Source organism: Bos indicus, chromosome 19, assembly GCF_029378745.1.
Source record: "Bos indicus isolate NIAB-ARS_2022 breed Sahiwal x Tharparkar chromosome 19, NIAB-ARS_B.indTharparkar_mat_pri_1.0, whole genome shotgun sequence".
NCBI classification, from domain to species: domain Eukaryota; kingdom Metazoa; phylum Chordata; class Mammalia; order Artiodactyla; family Bovidae; genus Bos; species Bos indicus.
The window spans coordinates 36,545,542-36,566,566 of NC_091778.1; the positions used below are offsets into that span (position 1 = coordinate 36,545,542).

At 56.1% G+C, this 21,025-nt stretch overlaps 1 protein-coding gene across 3 annotated transcripts in view; it reads left to right on the plus strand.

The window, feature by feature from the left end:
- Positions 1-5,328: 5,328 nt before the first annotated feature.
- Positions 5,329-21,025, plus strand: part of KCNJ12 (potassium inwardly rectifying channel subfamily J member 12) — a 37,744-nt gene continuing 22,047 nt past the window's right edge. For 2 of the 3 annotated variants that reach the window (XM_019981504.2, XM_070773246.1), the window contains exon 1: positions 5,330-5,912. The gene's annotated coding sequence lies outside the window, so the exon portion shown is untranslated. Of the gene's footprint in view, positions 5,913-21,025 lie in introns of all 3 variants that reach the window. The other variant, XM_070773247.1, reaches the window with a different exon arrangement.

Sequence of the window (21,025 nt, forward strand, 5' to 3'; positions counted from 1 at the left end):
GAGAGGGAGATATCTGAGCTGGAAGGGGGATGTGTTTGGGGAAGGGGAGGGGGGAAGTCTCCTCTGCTCTTGAGGAGCCCCCAGTCTGAGGGAGAATCAGGCTTGGAGAAGGATAGTGATGTGGAGTGGGCAGATGGCAGGCTGTGGGTGCCCGGGGCAGGCGTGGGACCCAGCCTGGGAGGGCGGGGCACCAACAAGGCCAAGGGAGCCCCTACTGTGCTGGGAGAGCTGTGTCTTCTGTCTGCTCTTCCAGTGAAGCATCTGAGGGCCACCCAGGTGCTGGGAGCTATACCCGGGTCTCACCGCACCTGCTCCACAGCAGAGGACACAGAGGTATGGGAGGGGAGGGCAGGAGTCAAGTCTCCTCCCTCCCTCCACCCCAGCCCTGCCCCTGTTAAGAGCCCAGGCTGTGGGTGCTCCTTATATAGGCGCTTCCACCCAGGCTGATCCCTGAGACAGGACCTTAGGACACCAGGGAGCCTTGTCCACCCTGTCACTTTATTACATTTACAAGATAACTTGACTTAAAAAATGCTGAAGTGATAAATGCTTTCTGCACAAAATTAAAAAGAAAAAACAAACAAAAATGACCAGCCCTGAAACCCACCTATTGTACTGTGCAAACCACTCTGGTTCCTCAGGGTGGAGGCTGAGCTCCTGCTGAGGGGTCTGGTGGGGGGCGGCACAGGGGCAGGGACCCTCCAGGCTGGCCTGAGCCCAGAGAACTCAGGAAGCAGGGTGGACATTTGCCTCCACACACAAGTGAGTGAAGGGAAAAGGCTCCAGACCTCCAGAATTTTTGCTTGGCCGATGCAAATCTATCTGTAGCTGTTCTTAACATAAATAGGATCACGTAATAGGCCCTGTTCTGCTTCTTGATCCTCTGGGGGCTGGTGAGGAAGTGGAGATGGTGGCTTGGCCAATTCACTCTCCGTTGTCTGGCCTTACAGATCTACCTTTATTTCGGAGTCAGGCCCAGTTCAGAAGAGAGGAGATGGAGGCAGAGAGCTCCAGCCCCGCCCCCTTTTGAGGAGGGAGGGGTGGGGGGCTGGTCCTGGGGCAGAGGCTCCATAGGTGGGTGATGGCCTCTGTGGAGACTGTGATGGGCGCAGGCAGTGCCCACTGGGTGGATTATCCCAGCGGGGAGGCCTCCTTGGGGAAAGCAATTTTTAACTGTGAGAGCTGAAGCGACTTCCCTCCCCTCCTCTGTTGCCCTTTATTCCTGTCAGCCTGGACCTGCAGGTCATAGCCCCTCCGGAGGAAGGGAGAAGGTCTTGGACCCCCACGGTTCTGCCAGGGAGGAGGAGAGAGAGGTTCAGGAAGTCTGGGGCTGGTATGGAGGCCTTGCTGGACTGCTTACCTCCTCAGCAGCCCCTTGACGCTAAGAGCAGAGCTCAGGGATTGCTCTAAACGGGCTCCCACGGCCACGTCTGGAGTCCGTTTTTTGCACTCTCACCTCTGCATTCCTCTGGGAGGGGGTCCTCTCAGGTGGGCTGAGCCCACAGTGGGGCAAACGTGTCCCTAGCAGCCCCTGGGGACAGAGTTCATCACCCAGCTAATTTAAAGTCTTGGGGCTGGTTCTCATTGGTTGGCTTCAATCACATGTCCACCCCCAACCAATCACAGTAAAGCTCACAGCTAGGCGTGGGTCACTTGTGTTCTGGGCTCACTGTGGTTCCAGCCATCCCTCCAGCAAGCAGGTGGCAGAGGGCACAGGGTTGGCCTGGGTAAGATTCTCAGGAGAGGGGCCCAAACAGTGGGAGGATGTGGACCACCGAGGCCTCCCAAGTGGCCCAGCCAGTACGGCACCTGCCCAGCGGACAGGAAACACTGGATGGAGTGGCCTTCACCCTGGTGCTGCCCCCTGACCTCCAGACAGCTGCAGCCGCGGGGCAGCATGGGGAGGAGGCTGAGTGCAGAGCCTGCGGGAGGGAGACGTCAGCCAGCCCGCTCCAGGCTGAGATCAATGCCTTGCTTCCTGACCGGCTGGGCAGGACTCAGTGTCCTGTTTCCAGGGCTGCCCTCCGTTCCTGGAGTTCTGTTCTCATCAGATAGATGCTGAGGGTCAGCCCAGGGCCTGCAGGTGCCCAGGGACAGGGGAATGCATGGCCAGGAGCTCCCAGCTTTCTCTTTCTGGACCTCTCCCTGCAGTCATGTCTCCACAGCAGCCCTGACAGAGGACCTTAGCCTCAGCCTGCACACCTGTCACATCCTCCCCAGGCAATCCCTTCCTACTGTTCTGGGGCTGTGGGCTGTGAGCAGGCTCTCCCTGCCCTCATACAGCTGACATGCCTTGGAGAAGACCGACAGTAAACAAGATGCTGCAGAAAGTGGCCTGCTGGGAGGAAAGCAAAACAGGGGAAGGGACGCTGTGGGCGGGCCTCGCCAAGAGGTGCCCTGAGGTGCCCCTGAAGGAAGAACAACCTTGGAGGAGGGCTCAGCAGCACAACCAAGCTGGTGGCGTCTGAGGCCTGGGTGGCCAGGCAGTGTGTCGGGAACAGGGAGGCTGAGGGTGGGGAGCACTGGGACTTTGGTTCTCTGTCCTGCCCTGGGAGGCTGTGAGCCCCTTGTATGTTTTGAGGGTTTCCTGCTGAGGAAGGAGAGACCTGGGCGGGTTCCTGGGAGGAGGCAGTTCCTGGGGCTGTGACACTGAGAGGAACCTTGGGAGCCTGAGGGCGGCAGCCTGCAGGCGAGGTACCAGTGAGGCACTGCCGGGTTTTCACATCCCAGTCACTGGTTAATTGACGCTGGTATTGTCATATTAAGATGCCAGTGTTACAGGAGCTGGCAGCTCTGAGCCTGCTGGCCACTCAGCCCAGTAAACCCCAGCCTGCGGGGTCCCCTCCTCACCCACCCCTGCTCCTCATGGCTCTGTGGCCTCAGGAGCAGCCCCTTGTCTCTGGGCCTCACACTTCTCAAATAAAGGAGCGGCTCAATTGGGCCAAGGGGCTTTTTGTCCTTCTGGCCTGTCTGTGGCTCTGAGAGTGCCCGGCTCAGCAAATGTTTCTTGAACAGCTACTGTGTGCCCCACTCAAGGCTGGGAGGGCCTAGGCCCCACCCTGGAGTAGAAGAGAATATTTCAGAGTAAGGTGTGCTGGGAAGGGCTGGCTGTAGCCAAAGCTCCCGCTCATCTCACTGGCTTCTCACACAGCTGTGGGAGGGGGTTTGTTTTACAGAGAAGGAAGTGGGACCTGCCTCACAGGGCGAGTCAAAGTTCCCCTACCTGGCCCTGCTTGGCCCCCTCCACATCAGAAGGAGGTGTGATGCCCCCACTGCTGTGGGCAGTGCCCTGGAAGGGCCATGAGCTCTCTGCCCACAGGTAGACAGTGCCTGCATCTGGACATGGGAGTGCCTCCCCAGGGAAGCTGGTGACCTTTGTTGCCCAGCCAAGGGCCCATAGGCTGCTGGTGGGTGTGATTAGGGTTAGGAATTGAGTTCCCACCTGGCAGGCAGGTCAGGAGGGAGTTGCAGAGCCTGAGGAGTCAGGCTTATACCTCTGCTGGATGACCTTGGGAAGATGGCAGCTTCTCTGGGAAATGGGTCTGATAAAGGTTCTGGGGGAGGCTGGGGCCCCGGGGTCCGGCTGACTAGCTCTGAGACTGGCCCTCTGGGTGGGGGCTCTGTACTTGGGGCTGAGGGTACCCTCGTCCCAAGACCTGCTTGAGTTCGACACAGAGTTGATCCAAGGTATTCCTGTCTATTCCCCAGCTAAGACCATTTGCTGGAACTGTCTCCCAGCTGAGAGGTGTCTTGGCTCCTCTGGGGACCCTGGGTGTCTTGGGGCCCCTTCCTCCTAGGGTGGTACTCTGTCCTGTCTTCTGGGAACCTGGGCACAGGAGGGTGGGGAACTGAGCCTCTTCCCTCCTCGGTCACCGTGAAGGAGAGGGAGGAAAAGTTTCCTGAGAGCCTTTGGTCCCCAGGGAGCTGGTCTCAGCACAGGAGAAAACCAGGACACCAAGTACCAGTGGGCGGGGGGGAGGGGCTGTGGCTGGGATCTCCTGGGATGCCCCTTCTCTCTGCTGCAAGCTGTCAAGGCAAGGGCGCTCAATCTGGGGGCAGATATACTTCTGAACTCGTGAAACAGGGCCAGTGTCGTGGTAACAGTGGAGTGTGGTTGTGAGCCAGCACTCGGTCAGCGTTTTGCCGTGAGCCTGCCGAGGGTGTTGGGTGAGCTTGGTCCTCAGTCCTCACTGTAGCTGCACGACCTGGGCGAGGAGAGTGAGGCACAGGGAGGTGAGGGGATCTGTCGCCACCGCTGGGCAGAAGACCTGGTGTGGCTCCAACTCTGGACAGCCTGGGGTGAGTTTTCTGGGTGGCCTTGGCCAGGCCAAACCACCAGCTGCCTGGGGCTGGGAGCCTGGGGCTGGTGGGGCCTATAGACCGCTCTGTCTGAGCAGCCAGCAATCTGGGCGGTGGCCAGAAAGCCATCCTCCTTGGTTAGAATCCTGCAGCCAGTCTCCCTGCTGTGCAGACACATAATTATATTTCACATTAAAGGGGAAGCTGAAGGCTGAGGGGGCCAGAGAGCTCTTTGAGGCTGATGCTCTGGGCACAGACCTACCTCCTTGGCCCAAATCTGTGGCCCCTGAGCTGAGCAAGGGTTCAGACTGGTGATAAAATGGGGTCTCCCTTTTAGGCCAAGGTCCAGCAGGGCAGGTCTGTGTTCGGGGATGAAAGGCCTGGGCCCTGCCAATGGCTGAGAGATCTGAGGCCCAGACAATAGGCCCCAGGAGGCTTGAAGGGCAGGCCTGTGGGAACAGGCTGGGAAGAGGCAGAGGCAGGGGTGGCAAGAGAAGAGGGTCACATGGGGGTCAGGTCCTCGGAGAAAGAGGGCAGGGGGAGGAGCACAGAAAGAAAGCAGGAGACGGAAGAGTCAAGCAGAGCGCACGATGAGGAGACAAATTCTATTAAAGAGGGAGAAATATGTGTGTCCGAGTGTGCACGCCTGTGTGCAACGGGAAAGGAGTCCATGGGAATGTGCAAGTTGAGATCTGTGCACAGGTGCCCTCCCGCAGCCACCAGCCTGCACGTGGAAGTATGAGTGTTTATCGTACCTGTACACCTGCAACCGTCATGTATGTCACAGCATGCATTCTGCATGTGTGGATCCAGACGCCTGAGCTCGTGTGCTTGGCTGTGTGTGCCTTCGCCATGCACCTGTGTGGGTCCCTGGGAGGACATGCCTCCGCCTGTGTGTGTGTGTGTGCGCGCGCGTGTGCACGCTCGCGCGCGCGCTCCAGTGCGCAAGTGGCTGGTGGTGTGTCTGTGTGTGGAGGGGGGCCGGGGCCAGGGACGCCCGGTCAGGCCTGGGTCTGGTGGGCGGGGGCGGCGGCGGAGCGGCGCAGAGCGGGAGTGCTCTCGGCTGAGAGTTAGAGTTGTTGCCGAGCTGGGTTCTGGTGACAGCCGGGCGCGGAGCTGGGAGCGCGCCGAGCCTCAGTCTCCTGCCGCCTCCTCGCCCTCCATTCCACTCTCCCCGCCTTCTCCGGGCCTTGCCTCTGCCACCGCCTCCCGGGGAACCGTAGCTGAGGGCGAGCGGCCGGAGCGGGCGTGGAGGCGCGGGGCGCCTGGGCGTAGGGGAGCGCGGCCGGGCCCAGCCTGGGATCAGATAGCAGCAGGCGGGGGAGGGGTTGGATCGGCCGCACGAGCCGCCGGACTGAGGGACGGAAGCCAACCGCGCCGACCCGAGCGTGCGCCCCGCGACCGGGGGCGCCGTCCAGGCGCGCGCCCCCGACCCGCGGCTGGACCGGGGCGATCGGCGGCCCAGACCGACGCGCCCCTCAGCATGGAGCACCCCCGGGGGCTGCCCTGAGGCGGCGGCAGCGATGCAGGCAGCGCGGCGGCTGCCGGGGCCAGGAACAGCCGCCCGGAGCTCGGAGGACGCGGAGCGCGCAGTGTACAGGGCACTGACCGAGGTAAGCGCCCGGGGGCTCGGCTCCAGCTCCCCGCCGGTCCCCTCCCGGGCCGACCGAGCAAGAGAGGGTGCCGCAGCAGGGCAGGTGGGACGGCGGGCTTGGTTCGTCCTCTCGTTTTCTGTTTTTTTTCTTTTTCTCCCCTTTCTCCCCCTCCCTGGTGAGCTATCGGAGGAAATGCTGACTGCAAGCTTTTCTCCCCTGCCATGTCTCCAGCCACCGCCACCAAGGAACTTCGCTTCTTGCTAACCTTCGTCCTGGGGGCGCTCCGGGAAACTTTGAGGCGCCCACGGTCCCCTTCTGGACGACTTGCACGAAAAGATTCGGGAGGGAGCGTGGGAAGGCACTTTCGTGGGCAGCGTCAGTCTTACCCATGACCTTCTCCGGAGACCCCCCGACTGGGGTCGGGATGCGCAGGGGAGCGCGGACTACTGGCGGCCGGGAAAATGCCCCCAGGCCCAAGGGCTGCGGGTCCTTGGAGTCGGCTCTCTTTCTCATCTTCTGTGCTCTAATGGAGCAAAAACATTCTGGAAACGGTGTTCTCCGCTGGCGAGTGAGCTAGCCAGCGAGTCCAGGCGCACCTTTTTTTTTTTTTTTTTTTCCTTTGCTTTTAGAAATCGGCTTTGATCGCGGAGCGGGGGGGGGGGCCTTGGCTGAGAAGCCCGGCGGATTCAGGGCCGGGGTCCTCTCACCGTGCTGCGGTCTGCTCTGGACGTCCTGGGGCGCGGGGAGGGGCCCCGGAGAGAGCAGCTGGGTGCAGAGCTCCTGTGGGGCTTCAGATGGGATTCGAGGCCTGTTCTGACGAGTGTGCACATGTCTTGTGTATATTTAAACACCTGTGTTCAGAACGAGAGAGCACAGGAAAGTGTCTCTTTGGAGGTGGTCTTTAGTTCTGCCTCCCCATGGCCTGGATCTGCTAGGACCTGGCCACCCTGCTTCCCGTTTCCTGGGCTGCTCATCCTCCCAGAGCACTGCACTGCCGGGACCACTGCCCGCTTCTCTGCTCCCCCATGCCCAGGACGGGCCCTGGAATAAAGTGCTGGGGACCTCCTGTCCCCCATATCCATGTCCCGTCCCACAGCCCGGGGTTTTCAGGCTTCGTTTCCTGGGAGCACAGAGGCGCCCACACGCCGCTGAAATCAGCAGCCGCCTCCTGGAAGGTGTGAACCCAGAAGGTGGTAGCCTCTGGCCTACCCCTCACCTGCTCCCTAGGTGCAAAGGACAGCCAGACCCTGGCTGCTGCCTGACTTGGACCCCAACCTCCCCTTGTGCTAGTTTGCTCCTATGCAGTGCCTCATCACAGGTCTCCGTCCCGACCGCCACCATGTGGCCAGGGAGGGCCAGGGAGGGGACAGCCCATGGAGCGGTGGGGCTTTCTGGCCTTCCTGTGGCATGCTTCCTCCTCCGTTGTGAGAAGAGCACCCCCACCTCGTGCTGGATTCCCATCTCAAAGAAACTCCCCAGCAAAATCTGCCCCTCGGCTTTCGGACAGCCCCTCCCTTCCAGGTAGGGGGCCGGGTTTTGGCAGCTCCAGAAAGGGGGCTTCCATCATGTGGGGCCAAGACCCCAAGGGAGAGCAGGGTGCAAAGGGGAGGGGCTTGTTTGAGCATCCTTGGGGACAAGAAGGGGGCACCAGTATGCTGGACAGCAGCGGAGGTCCCTCTTCCCTACTGATGTACCGCTAAGCACATGCACTGGGCATTCTACAAATGCTGGGTGTTTACAAACACCTGTGTGTATATATGTTTGTGTGCTCAGTCATGTCCAACTCTTTGCGACCCCATGGGCTGTAGCCTGCCAGGCTCCTCTGTCCATGGGATTCTCCAGGCAAGAATACTGGCATGGGTTGCCATTTCCTTCTCCAAGGATCTTCCCATCCCAGGGATCAAACCTGGGTCTTCTGTCCTGGCAGGCAGATTCTTTACCACTGTGATCGGGACATACCTGGCATCTCTGAATTCCCAGTCCCGGACCTTACCTTGTGCCCCCTGTCCAGGTGAGGGTAGAGCAGAGCCCCCTCCCTAGTCCTGAATGGGATGGACCATCCCTTGGTGAAAGGGGCAGAGCCTGACTTTGCTGGTCTCTCCCTGGACCTCCTCCCATGCCCGACTGCCATGTCAGACCCTCATCGGGCTTCAGGTTGCTCAGGAGGGGACCCCCTGAGATATGTACCTGGTGGAAGGATGTTCAGTGAACTGTGCTGTACTGGGAGGAAAAAGTGCCCAGGGAGGGGTAAGATCTTGCCCAGAGCCACACAGCTTGTCAGGAGTTTGAGCATAAAACTCCACCTTGCTCTCCCTAGGCCAGAGGGCTGCCCTGTTGGGTTTCCTGTCTCAGGGCCATGCTTTCCCTCCTCTCAAGTCTGCCCAAACAGGACAAGGAAACACTGGTGGCCCTGAGGCAGTGAAGTAGTAGGACAGCAGTGATAACAGTAACAGCAGTCACAGCGACCGCAGCGCCCTGTACTTGTGAAGCACTGGGACCGGCTTGGCTGTGAGCAGATTCCTCTGGCCTGGTGAGGCCTCAGGTGCCCTGGGCCATGGCTGGCAACACCAAGAATGGCACCCAGAGCCTTGGCACAGTGTCTGGGGTGGAAGCAAATGCACTGTCACTCCCAGAAACCTCTGTGGCCATTGTCTGGCTCCAGGCTGGAGGCTGCTGAGCCCCCTCAGGGCCCACCTGAATCCCACTCAGCCTGCTGCTCCCAGCTCAGTCTGGCTGTCCTTTGACTGGGTTCACCTGGTGCCTGTTGCTGAGCCCCTGCTGGGGCTTTTGCTGTGAGTGACACTGGGCACACCTGCCCCTCCCCTGGGGCTGCAGCTGGAGCCTTGCCACTGCTGACCTGGAGGAGGGGCTGGGGGAGGCAACTCATGGACAACAAGGGGTTGGAAGCTGGGCTGGCCACTCGGAAGGTGTGGTGGGTGTGGGCTTGGACAACAGGATGGCTGCTCCAGAGGAATTTGGCCGTGTGGTAGGGAGACAGCCAGGGGAAGGCCAGAGATGAAAGAGAGCCAGCCTGAAACTGGGCTGCGGGCAGGGCAGGAGGCTCAGAGGCTTCAGAGAAGCCGTGGGGGTGGGGATGGGGTTGGGGGTGGGGGTGAGGCCAAGCTCAGGCAGGCGGGTTTTCCAGAGGATCTGGGGCCGAGAGCAGAATTGGAGCCCTCACTGGGCACTGGCTGAGGGCCCAGCACTCTGCCAGCCGATTTAATTTCCTAATGGTCAGCCAGTGCAGAGGGTGGCAATAGCTTTTGAGTCCCAGGGAGGCTCCCAGAGAGACTGGAACATGGCTCCGACCCAGAGCCCACCTTCCTGCATCCCCCAGATACCCTGCCCAGATGTGTCTCTGCGCCAGGCTGACTGTGGCGGCTCCTACACCCAGGGCTGGACCCCTACAGGGCCTGGTGCCTGCCCGCCATCCCAGCTCCCAGGTTGCTGTGTCCTCAGGGCCTGGTTAAGGCCTCGCATGCAGTAGGAGCTCTGTAAATGTTCAGCGGGTCTGTGTCTGGGCTGCTTTCTCTGCCGCAGAGCCTCAGCAGAAGTGTGCTCCTGGGGTGGAGACTCTGGTGCTCCCTGCTGAGCTGTGGCCCCAGTGCAGTGTCTGGCATACAGAAGGTGCTTAATAAATGGGTGTTGAGTAAATGCAGACCCGGCCCTTGCCCCCAAGGATCTCCTTGTTTCGGGAGAGACTTTGGGGCAGGCAACCGGGGCAAGTGCAGCCAGTGGTCTGACTGCGGCGTCACTTCTCCTCTTGGGCCCCAGTCTGTCATCTGTGAAGTGGGATCAAAGCATCAGGCAGGGAGGCTTCTGAGATGCCCGGGACGGGACAGTGAAATGTGAGCCTCTGTGAGTGCCTCTGGGGGTTCCTAAAACAAATGGGGTGTGGAGTGGAGGGGCTCCGTGGCAGAGGGTGTGGGCTGGTGCTGGGGCTTTTGCTGTGAGTGACACCGGGCACAACTGCCCCTCCCCTGATACCCTCCTCCCCTTGGACAGGTGGGGAAACTGAGGCCCAGCGAGGGCAGCCGAGTCACCTCCCGACTCCCCTGCCTCCACTCACCCCACCTGTGTCCCGCTGCTCCGTCTTCCTGCCCAGCTGCTGAAGTGGCAGCTGCAAAGGCTGCATGAGGCTGTGGGGGCCCTGGGCCCCCAGTTAGCCTTCAGTCGGGTAGCACCACACGTGGCTCTCTTTGCGTGGCCCCTAGGGTCTGGGCTCTGGACCCTCCTCATCCTGGTCCACCGGGCCCTGCAGACTGGTCCTCCTTGTGCCTTCGCTTCCTCTTCCCCTCAGGTCATCCTGCTCCCTCCCCTCTGCACCTCCAGCACGCAGGCCAGCTCCTGCCCCAACACTCCCCTGCAGATGTCCACTTGACTCCGCCCTCATCACCTTCAGGTCTTGCCTCTCGGGCTCCCCTGGGCAAAGCGGTCCCTCGTGTTTGTCTTGTTTCCTGTCGGTCTCCCTTGGAGTGTTAGTACCCTGAGTGCTCATCTCCTGAACTCACCTCTGGAACAGCCTGGTCCCACCCGCTCACTGTGGCCATGGTCCCCAACTGTGGGGGCAGCCTGGGGGAGAGGACGGTGGGACATGCTCACTGTGGGAGTGGGCAGCCTGTGGCCTGAGAGGGACAGCCCCAGCTGGAGGTGGCAGGTCTCTCTAGGAGCAGAGTTGGGGGCAGCAGTTGAGACCCTCTGCCTCTAAAGCCTCCTCACAGCATCTTGGAGGCATCCCTTGGAGAGCTGGGCTGGGTGGGTGAGTGGGGTGAATGTGGAGATACCGAGGTACTGAGCTCTGTGTGTGTGTTTGAACAGCCGATGGCCAAGGTCAAGGAGGGGCTGTGCCCCCGCTCCCCGCCCACCTCCTCTCCTTCCAGCTGCAACCCAAGCCCCCTGAGTTGGCTGCTCCAGCCTGCAATTCCCCAGCACTTAAAGTAAAAATAAATCTCTGCCAGCAGCTGGCATTCTGGGTGGTAGCAGTCACGCCACCCCCTGCCCCGACCCTGTGCCTCTGGGCTCTTGGTTCCAGGCCAAGCTGGGCCAGGGGTGCCAAGGGGAGCTGGCTTCATCTGGCCTCTTTCCAGGAGCAGAGGTGCCTCTCTGGGTCACTGTCACTGGGAGGGCAGAGTAGGATGGATGCTGGTGACTCCTGTGGGAGCTGGGATCTGGGGTCAGGTGGGGCTCAGAGGTGGGGCTTCCCAGGGGCCTGGGCCATGACCTTGTGGAGGCAGGGTGTGGGCAGGGCCCTGGAGCCCCTCTCACATGACACCCTCGGGATGGGCCCTTGGATCTCGCTATCCTTGCTGGGCTCTCTTTCTGTTCTCAAAGAGCTCTGGAGGTCTCCGATGGGTGAGTTTTAGTGACACAGGCCTCGAGGAGCTCAGAATTCAGCATTATTCATTCTTCTGACAATTAAGTCTCCAGCAAGCATCATTGCTATGCCCTGTGCCTGGGGCTGGGGCCTGGGAACTGATGTCTCGGTTGGGGAGATAATGAAACAAGTGAACAGACACTTAAGGAAGCATAGACTTTGTCATATTCTTCTGCTAATTATCACAGCTTTTTATGACAAGAGTGTTACATGCTCATGGTAAAGCATCAGAAAATTTTAAGGATAGAAATGAATTTCTTTTTCTCAAACTTTGTCTTCCCCTCACCCCTACCATGAAGCTACATGCACTCGAGGTGACTGTCATTAGAGAACTTTCTGGGTTGTCCGAGTGCTTCACCAGTACATGTCGGCAGCGCCCTGTGTCTCTCTCCCCATCCCCCTTTCCATGTTTCTCATCTTCCACCCTGCTGTCCATGCTGGTGCCCCGGGCCCCATCCCCTGGGGCTTCATCCTATCTCCTTCGATGGTGTTGGCTTGAGGGCTAAGTCGGAGCCTTGGGACCATGGAATCTTAGCTGTGGAATCTAGGAATGCACAGTCACCCGAGTTCCCAGGCAGTGGGCTCTGAGTTGTGGTTGTGGCCTCTTTGGGACAGAGAACCTGGAGCTGCAGAGTTGGTGTATCTTGGCCCTGGGAGGTGTGTTGCATCTTTGCTGGGGTACCTCCTTCCTCAGCTCCCTCGGGCAGCAGTTGGAGAATCCAGATCTGGCTCCACCCTCAGAAATCCTGGTTCCAGGGACCCGGGGTGGAGCCCTGGCTTAGCACCCGCGGGGAGGTCACCCTGCTGCAGGCAGACCTGGGCTGTCCATGCCTTCTGGGTCTTAGGGACTGTGTGGCCCAGCATGGACAAATGCGAGGCTGAGGCCGGTGTGGTGCCTGACCCTGAAGGGGAAGCGCTGGCCAGGTTGCTCTTCTGAGGCCCTGGGGGCGGTGGGGGTGGGGAAACAGGCCTCTGCTGGGGACGGTCACCCTCAGTCGGCCACCGAGCTTCCTGCTGGGTGCCACCAGCAGTCCTGTCACCTGGTTTGGAGGAATCAGAAGGACGGTCCCCGCCTGGCCCCACTGAGAGCCCCCGTGGAAAGTCTGAGAGGCTGAGTTGAGAGGACCGCCCGGGTGCTCACGCCACGCCTCAGCAGTCCTGCTTGTGAAGTGGATGTGAGCATCACGCCTCCGTCTGGGAATCTGTTTTCTTTTCCCCCTTCCGCTCCAGCTCTGCGGTCAGGGCAGCCAGGGCAGCCAGGGCAGCCTCCTTGCTCCCTGCCCCCAGCCCCTCTGCCATGCAGGCCGGAGGCTAACTGTGCCCATCACCTTGGCCCGCTGTGCCTCAAGCTGTCAGCAGCACCTGCCTGGCCAGGGTGGCCAAGTCTCCCCCAACCCCCACCCTGGCTCCAGGAGCCTTCAGGACCATTGGAGGGGATGCCTTCAAAAGTCCTTGGGGGCAGCCACAGAATGGCCTGTCCCCTCCCTGGGGGTTTCATAGCAGAGGAGACCCCAGCCACCCTTTTCCTTTCCTCTGCTGGCCCTGCCAGCTATAGCCTCGGGGCACTTGTGGGCTTTGTCCCAATCCTGCGGCAGATGCCCTGACCCTGAGGCTACAGAGCGAGGTGGCCAAGCTCTGGGTTCTGTCCTGACCCAGCTGCCCTCCTGGTGGGCCTCAGATCAGACACCGGTGGAGGGGGCGGCGGGGGAGCAGCACCCCTGGGAGCTGTGACCTGAGCCTATGGTCTCAGTCTGCTCATCTGGTAACAGGGAACATGAGGGCAAGTGGTTGAACAAATCTGCACAGCTGACATGTCTGCACTGCCCTGCGTGGGGCTGCCGTCCTGAGGACGTCAGTCAGCTAGGTCCCAAGGGGAAAATGGAAGTGGGATGGTGGGCAGCAGGTGGAGTCTGTACTACTTTCTTCTGTAACAAGTCAAAACAGACTGGGGGCTTAAAACAGAGCAGGCTATTGTCTCTCGGTTCCAGGGCCAGAGTCTGAATTCAAGACGTTGGCAGAGTCGCTTCCTCCTTGAGCCCTCCTGGGGTTCCTTGGCTGGTAGACGTGTCCCTGCCATGTGTCTTCATATGGCCTTCTGCTCCGAGTCTTCTCTCCTCTCTAGAGGAGACTTGTCATTGGATTTAGGGCCATTTTCCCCTGATGACTCAGTGGTAAAGAACGCGTCTATCAATGCAGGAGACTTAAGAGACATGGGTTTGATCCCTGGGTTGGGAAGATCCCCTGGAGGAGGGCCTGGCTATCCACTCCAGTATTCTTGCCTGGAGAATCCTGTGGACAGAGGAGCTTGGCATGCTACAGTCCATGGGGTCACACAAAGTCAGACATCACTGAAGTGACTTAGCATGTATGATCCAGGATGATCTCATCTCCAGATCCCTTGCTTAATTATATCTGAAAAGACTCTTTACCTAAATGAACTCACATTCACAGGTACTGGGTGAACACGTAGTTTGGAAGAGCCATCACTCAACCTGGGTATGCTGTCCTGCATCCTGATTTTTTTCTCCTTTAAGAAAAATATGTAGTTGTTTAGCAATATATCTTGGAGAGAGAAGCATGTTCAGTATGCTTGGTTTGTGCTACTTACCAGCTGTGTGTCCTTGGGCAGATTTCTTGACTGTTCTGTGCCCCTATTTGCTCATCTGCAAGGGGAGGTATTGATGGTCCTCCCCCTCATCAGACTGCGGGAACTCTAAGTGGAAATGCACGGGAGAGGTGTAGTAGATGGCACCTTTGATCAGTACGTCCATGAGCAGAATGGTTTTACAGTCACCTGCATTGCGTGCATTGGGCTGGATTTCTGGTTTGTGAGCAGCCTCACCACCCCACATAACACTGCTGTGATCACCTGGGTCGTGAGGTCCCTGTGCCAGGACCATGCAAGCAAGAAGTCTGCATGTAGCCCTGCTGGGTCAGAGGGCCTGTGCCTTAGCAACTTTTATAGCCACTAGCGATGTGCCCTCCAGGGTGGTCGCTGCCCTGCCCCTTGGAGAAAGGACGAGACTCTGTCCTTGTCAGCGCCTCCATGGGCACCTTTCTTGTTTTAGAGCCAGTGGAGCTTTTCTTCCTGTTGAAATACCTTTCTATGGTTCCCTTCCTGGCTGCTGCTAGCTCCTGCTGAGTGGTTATTTCCTTAAACTTTGTCCTTCCCCAGGTTGAGGTCTTTCCCAGTGCCCCTGCCACATGTGGCACCCTTTCTCATCCTGGTGGGTCCTCATGGTTAGACCCAAGGATGACGAGCAGCTGCCCTATTTCCAGATGCCAACACTGAGGCTCAGCTCACATAGCAGCCCAGCCTCTCTCGTTTCTAATAGTCCATCTGTCCCTGGAGCCTGCAGGGCCTCCTCAGGCGTCTTGGTTTCCCTGCAAGCCTGCTGTCCCTGGAGGGAGAAAGTTGGGTTTCAATCTTCCTGTGTCCCCGTCCTGGCTGCATCCCTAGGCTGCCAGGCAGAGTCCCTTTGGAGATGGTTGATGTGCTGTTGAGCCGCTGGGATCTGCTGGCCTGAGGTTGCTGCCCCGGGAGCTTGGGTGTCCTCAGCCCCCTCCCTTGGCTCCTGGTGACCATCAGGATATTTTGGATGCTTCAGCAAAATGCCTGCCTTGGCGGTGACTTCAGCAACCCATGGTGTCACTGGGTGCCTTTATTTCTCAGGAAGTGCTCTGATGTTTCAGTGAGACTCTGCGCCCAAAGATAATAATGAAGATGACTGTTTATTCTGTGTTCTGGTTCCAGGCACTGTGCACAGTGCTCTCCCGAACTTTGTCTCATTTAATTCTCAAATGTACTGGCTGGGAGAGGGGCAGGGATTGAGAGATGAGGCACCAAGGGAGGCAGGCGGCCAGCTGGAGAAGCGCCGAGGCTGGAGGCCCCAGGACCTTCCAAAGACATGAGGTCCTGTGAGAAGGCCACGGGTCCTGCTGGGCTCTCCCTTGAGGGAAGGCTGAGACCTGGGCTGAGGATCCAGGTGCAGTGTTGGGCATGAGCCAGGTTGGCCTGGATTTAAGTAGGGCTGCCCCTTGCCCTGTTTGTGGCTCCAGGCAAGCAGCTTCACCCTTCTGAGCCTCACTATTCTGAGAAACAGGGCCAAGTCTGCCCTTTCAAATGTGGTTCTGCATGCCAGGTTTTAGGAGTATTTCAGAAGCCTAGATGGTGAAGGATTCTCAGTGGCCTGTCCATTTTACCAGTGGGAAAATCGAAGCTCAAGAGGGGGAGGGGCTGAATGACCTTCCCTCCTCCATCCCCTGAGACCTCAGCCACAGGACTCGGGCTGGTCCAATCTCCCTCATCTTTACTCCCACAAAACTAGGATAGGAAGACAGGTCATTGTTTGAGCAATTGCTCTGTGCTGAGAGGCTCATGCAAGGGAAAGATTTAGGCCAGGGCCCTGCTAAAGCTCTCAGGATAGGGATCAGGCCTCCTTTATCCTTTCCTTAGGCAAAGATGAGGCTCCCATCTCTCCATCAGCCCCTTGTCCCGGGAGCCCCGACCCCTCCCAGGGCTGAATTCTGTGCTTCAGCATAGGTGGGCGTGTTGGACTTTCTGCAGACCTTCGCGTGAGTGCTGCTGAGAGGCTGGGATGCGAGGGCACGGCAGAGCTGCTTGGGGCGGAGCAGTGCTGTGCTGCCCATCGACCCATCCCCCATCCACTTCACTTTGGATCAAAGTTAAATGAATTCACGTGGCCTGAGTAGAAGTCCTCGGCAGGGACTGGGGCTGGCGGAGCAAAGAAGGTACCTCAGGGGAGGGGTGTCTGGCCCTGGCCCCACATAAGGCTGTGGTGGCGCCCGTGCCTCCCAGGGTGAGTGTGCAGCCAGTGGAACTTAGAGAGCCCTTCAGAACCATCCCTGGTGCCCTGGTCCCCTGCCGCCTGCTTCCTGAGCCCACCCTGTCCCTCCTGGACATGCAGGAGATGAGATTTAAAAGGCATGACCCTCTGCTGCTCTGGTGCTGCCTGGACCCCTCTCTTGCTCTGGTCCCAGGCCCACCTCCTCCCTCTCCGTCCAGAAGCTGCTATCTTGGTTCTGGGGCCCTGCCTCCCCTCTAGGCTCCTGGACTCTCAGCCGACAGTGTGGCCGCCTCCTTACTGAGAAAATCGAAGCGGAGCCTTCCACTTGCTCCCACTGCAGCTCCCACCTCCCGCCACCTGCACCCCTTCACCCTGCCTGCATCCCTTCCCTGTGACTGGATTGTTGTGCTCCATGTCCACTCGGCCCCTCCACTCTCACCCACCCAAGGCCAGCGCTGTGGTGTCTCCCTCTCCCTGCTAGAGCCTTTTCTACATGCTGCACCCATTCCGTTCAGAGGTGACCACTGAGGGCCTGCCATGGGCCGACGCTTCCTCCAAGCACCAGGACATACCAAGGGAGAAAACAAAGCCCGGCCAACATCCATTTGTAATACAAATTCTCAGTGAACTAGGAATCAAGGGAAACTTTCTCAACTTGTTAAAGGCACCTACAGAAATCTAGAGCTGGCATCCTACTGAACGATGAGAAACTTCCCACTAGAATCAGGAACAAGGCAAAGAAGTTGTCTCTCATGATTGCTTTTCAACATCTTACTGGAAATCCTGGCTAAGGAGGAAAGAAAACGGAATAAAAGATAATACAGATTGGGGAGGAAGACATAAAACTATCTCTACCCACAAATGACATGATCATCTATGTAGAAAATCTGAAGAAATTGACACAAAAGCTCCAGGAAGTATTTCCGTGCTCCGTGCTAAGTTGCTTCAGTCGTGTCTGACTTTTTGCCCCCGATCCCATGGACTGTAGCCCACCAGGCTTCTCTGTCCATGGGATTCTCCAGGCAAGATTACTGAAGTGGGTTGTCATTTCCTTCTCCAGGGGATCTTCCCAACCCAGTGATCGAACCCTGTCTCCTCCATCTCCTGCACTGACAGGCAGGTTCTTTACCACCAAGCCACCAGGGAAGCCCATGGAACTATTTGGTGCAAATGTAATTGCAGTTTCAGATGTGAATTTTAAATCATTATAACTAGGTTCAAACACATCTTGATTACTCAAAATAGGAACCATTACAATCAATACATTTTTGCCAATGAGAAATAAGGAAATCAGTATGTTTATTCCTGTAGCGTAAAAACCCATGTTTTGGGATTCGATGAACTCTTGGAAAGCATTTTCTGCCTCCTGCTGGTTGTAGAAGTGTTTTCCCTGCAGAAAGCTGTCGAGAAGCTTTAAGAAGTGGTAGTTGGTTGGCGAGAGGTCAGGTGAATATGGCAGATGAGGCAAAACTTCGTAACCCAAGTTGTTTAACTTTTGAAGCGCTGGTTGTGTGACATTCAGTCTCGTGTTGTCATGGAGAAGAATTGGGCCCATTCAGTTGACCAGTACGGCTGCAGGCATTGCAGTTTTGGGTGCATCTCATCGATTTGCTGAGCATACTTCTCAGATTTAATGGTTTCACCAGGATTCAGAACGCTGTAGTGGATCAGATGGGCAGCAGACCACCGAACACTGACCGTGACCTTCTTTTAGTGCAAATTTGGCTTTGGGAAGTGCTTTGGAGCTTCTTATTGGTCCATCCACTGAGCTGGTCATCACCAGTTGTCATATAAAATCCACTTTTTGTCACATGTCACAATAATCTGATATAGAAATGGTTTGTTGTTGTTGCATGGAATAAGAGAAGATGGCACTTCAAAACAATTTTTTTGGTTTTGATTAGCTCATGAGACACCCACTTATTGAGCTTTTCATCTTTCCAATTTGCTTCAGATGCTGAACGACTGTTAATGGTTGACGTTGAGTTTTCCGGCAACTTCTCATGCAGTTGTGAGAGAATCAGCTTTGATGATTGCTCTCAGTTGGTTGTTGTCAACTTGATGGCAGGCCACTATGCTCATCTTCAAGGCTCTCACCTCCTTTGCAAAACTTCTTGAACCATCCCCGCATTGTACCTTTGCTGGGCCAAATGCACTGTTGATGTTGCAAGTTGTCTCCACTGCTTTACCACCCATTTTGAACTCGAATAAGAAAATTGCTTGAATTTGCTTTTTGTCTAACATCATTTCCATAGTCTAAACTACATATAAAATAAACAGCAAGTAATAAGTCATTAGCAAAAAAATAAAGCAAAATATGTGCATTAAAATGATGTATAACATCACCACATTTATTTAAGAATGTATTCCAATATCAGATGGCGAAGGTTAACAATGCAAAACTGCAATTACTTTTGCACCAACCTAATAATAAGCAGTTAAATCAATGGCACCCCACTCCAGTACTCTTGCCTGGAAAATCCCATGGACGGAGGAGCCTGGTAGGCTGAAGTCCATGGGGTCACTAAGAGTCAGACACAACTGAGCGACTTCCCTTTCACTTTTCACTTTCATGCATTGGAGGAGGAAATGGCAACCCACTCCAGTGTTCTTGCCTGGAGAATCCCAGGGACGGGGGAGCCTGGTGGGCTGCCATCTATGGGGTCACACAGAGTCTAACACAACTGAAGCGACTTAGCAGAGGCAGCAGTAAACAAGTGAAATCTGAAATTAAAATCACAATACCATTTGTATTAGTACCCCCACAACAAAACCGCTGCGCTCAGTCGCTCAGCCGTGTCTGCCAGGCTCCTCTATTGATGGGGATTCTCCAGGCAAGAATACTGGAGTGGGTTGCCATGCCTTCCTCTAGGGAATCTTCCTGACCCAGGATCGAACCTGGGTCTCCAGCATTGCAGGAAGATTTTTCACCTTTTGAACCACCAGGGAAGCCCATGAATACTGGAGTGGGTAGCCTATCCCTTCTCTGGGGGATCTTCCTGACCCAGGAATAAAACCCAAGTCTCCTGCATTGCAGGTGGATTCTTTACCACCTGAGCTACCGGGGAAGCCCTCAAGGAAACTACCTAGATATAAATCCAACAAAACTCTGATGAATGAAATCAAAGAAAAGCTAAATAAATGGAGAGACATTCCATGTACATGGATAGGAAGACTCAATATTGTTAGATGTCAGTTATTCCCAGCTTGATCTATAGGTTCAATGTATCCCAATCAAAATCCCAGAAAGTTATTTAGTAGATATCGGCAAACTAATTCTAAAGTTTATATGGAGAAGTGAAGGACCCAGAACAGCCAACTATTGAAGGAGAAGAGCAAAGTTGTAGGCCTGATGCTAACTGCCTTAAAGACTTACTATAAAGCTACAGTAATCAAGACAGTGTGGGATTGGCAATGGAACAGACAGATAGATCAATGGAGCAAAAGAGAGAGCCCAGAAATAGACACGCACAAACACAGCCAACAGATCATTGACAGTGGGGCGAAGGCAGTACAGTGGAGCAAGGGTAGTCTTTCAACAAACAGTGCTGGAACCACTGGATGTCCACACGCGAAGGATACAGTCTGGACACAGACCACATGACCCTTCACCAGACTGGGTCATAAATGTAAATGTAAGGCACAAAGCTACGGAACTCCTAGAAGACAGTGTAGGAGAAAACTAAGATGACCTTGGGTATAGTTAACGGCTTTTCAGATGCAATATCAAAGGCATGATCCATGAAAGGAATAATTGACAAGCTGGATGGACTTCATTAAAATTAAATGCTCTGGGAAAGATGATGTCAATAGAATGAGAGGGCAAGCTTCAGACAGGGAGAAAATATTTGCAAAAGACACATCTAATCAAGGGCTGTTATCCAAAATAAACCAAAAACTCTTAACACTCAGCAATAGAGAACAAATGACAGACAATAGGGAAAAAAATGGACCAGAGACCTGGACAGATGCCTCAGCAAAAGAAGATACACAGATGGCAAGTAAACATATGAAAAGACGCTCTATATCATTTTTCTGCAGGGAAGGGTAAGTCAAAACAGCAGTGAGACACCGCTCCATACCTTTAGAAGGAGCAACAGGAACTCTCCTCACGGCTGATGGGGCACAAGTGGTACAGTCACTCTGGAAGACAGTTTGGCTCTTATAAAACTAAACATACTTTACTGTATGCCCAACAGTGATACGCCTTGGGATTTACCCAAGGAAGCTGGAAACTTGTATCCACACAAACCCCTGCATGCAGATGTTTCAGGCAGCTTTATTGGTTATTGCCAAAACCTGGAAGCAACCAAGATGTCCTTCAGTAGGTGATGGATAAATGAACTGTGGTCTACCCTGACAGTGCAGTATCCTTTAGTGCTAAAAAGAAACGAGCTTTGAAGCCATGAAAATATATGGAAGAACCCAAATGCATACTTAGCCATCTGCATGAAAGCCAGTCCTGAAGGGCTGGATGCTGTGCCATGTGATTCCAGCTACCAAATGTTCTGGAAAAGGCAGACCTATGGAAACAACAGGCAGATTGGTGGTTGCCAGGGGTGGAGAAGGGGAGATGGGTAGGCAGAGCACAGGGTTTTTAGGGCAGTGAACCGTTCTGTGTGATACTGTCGTGGCAGATACAAGTCTTTGTCCATCTGTCCACACCCACAGGCTGTACAGCACCGCAAGCGGGTCCTGATGTAACCTGTGGACTCCGGGTGACGGGCCCAGGCAGGGCCATGGGTCATAGTGAAGGTCCTGCTCTATTGAGGAATACTGATGATGGGGAGGATGTGCATGTGCAGGGTCAGTGTAAATGGAGCTCTCTATTCCCTCCCCTCAATTTTGTTGTAAACCTAAAACTGCTCTAAGAAACACTCTTGAGCAAAAAGAGAATCCCAGCCCTCACATGTTCATGGGCGACTGAGTTAGTGACCAGAGAACCTGTG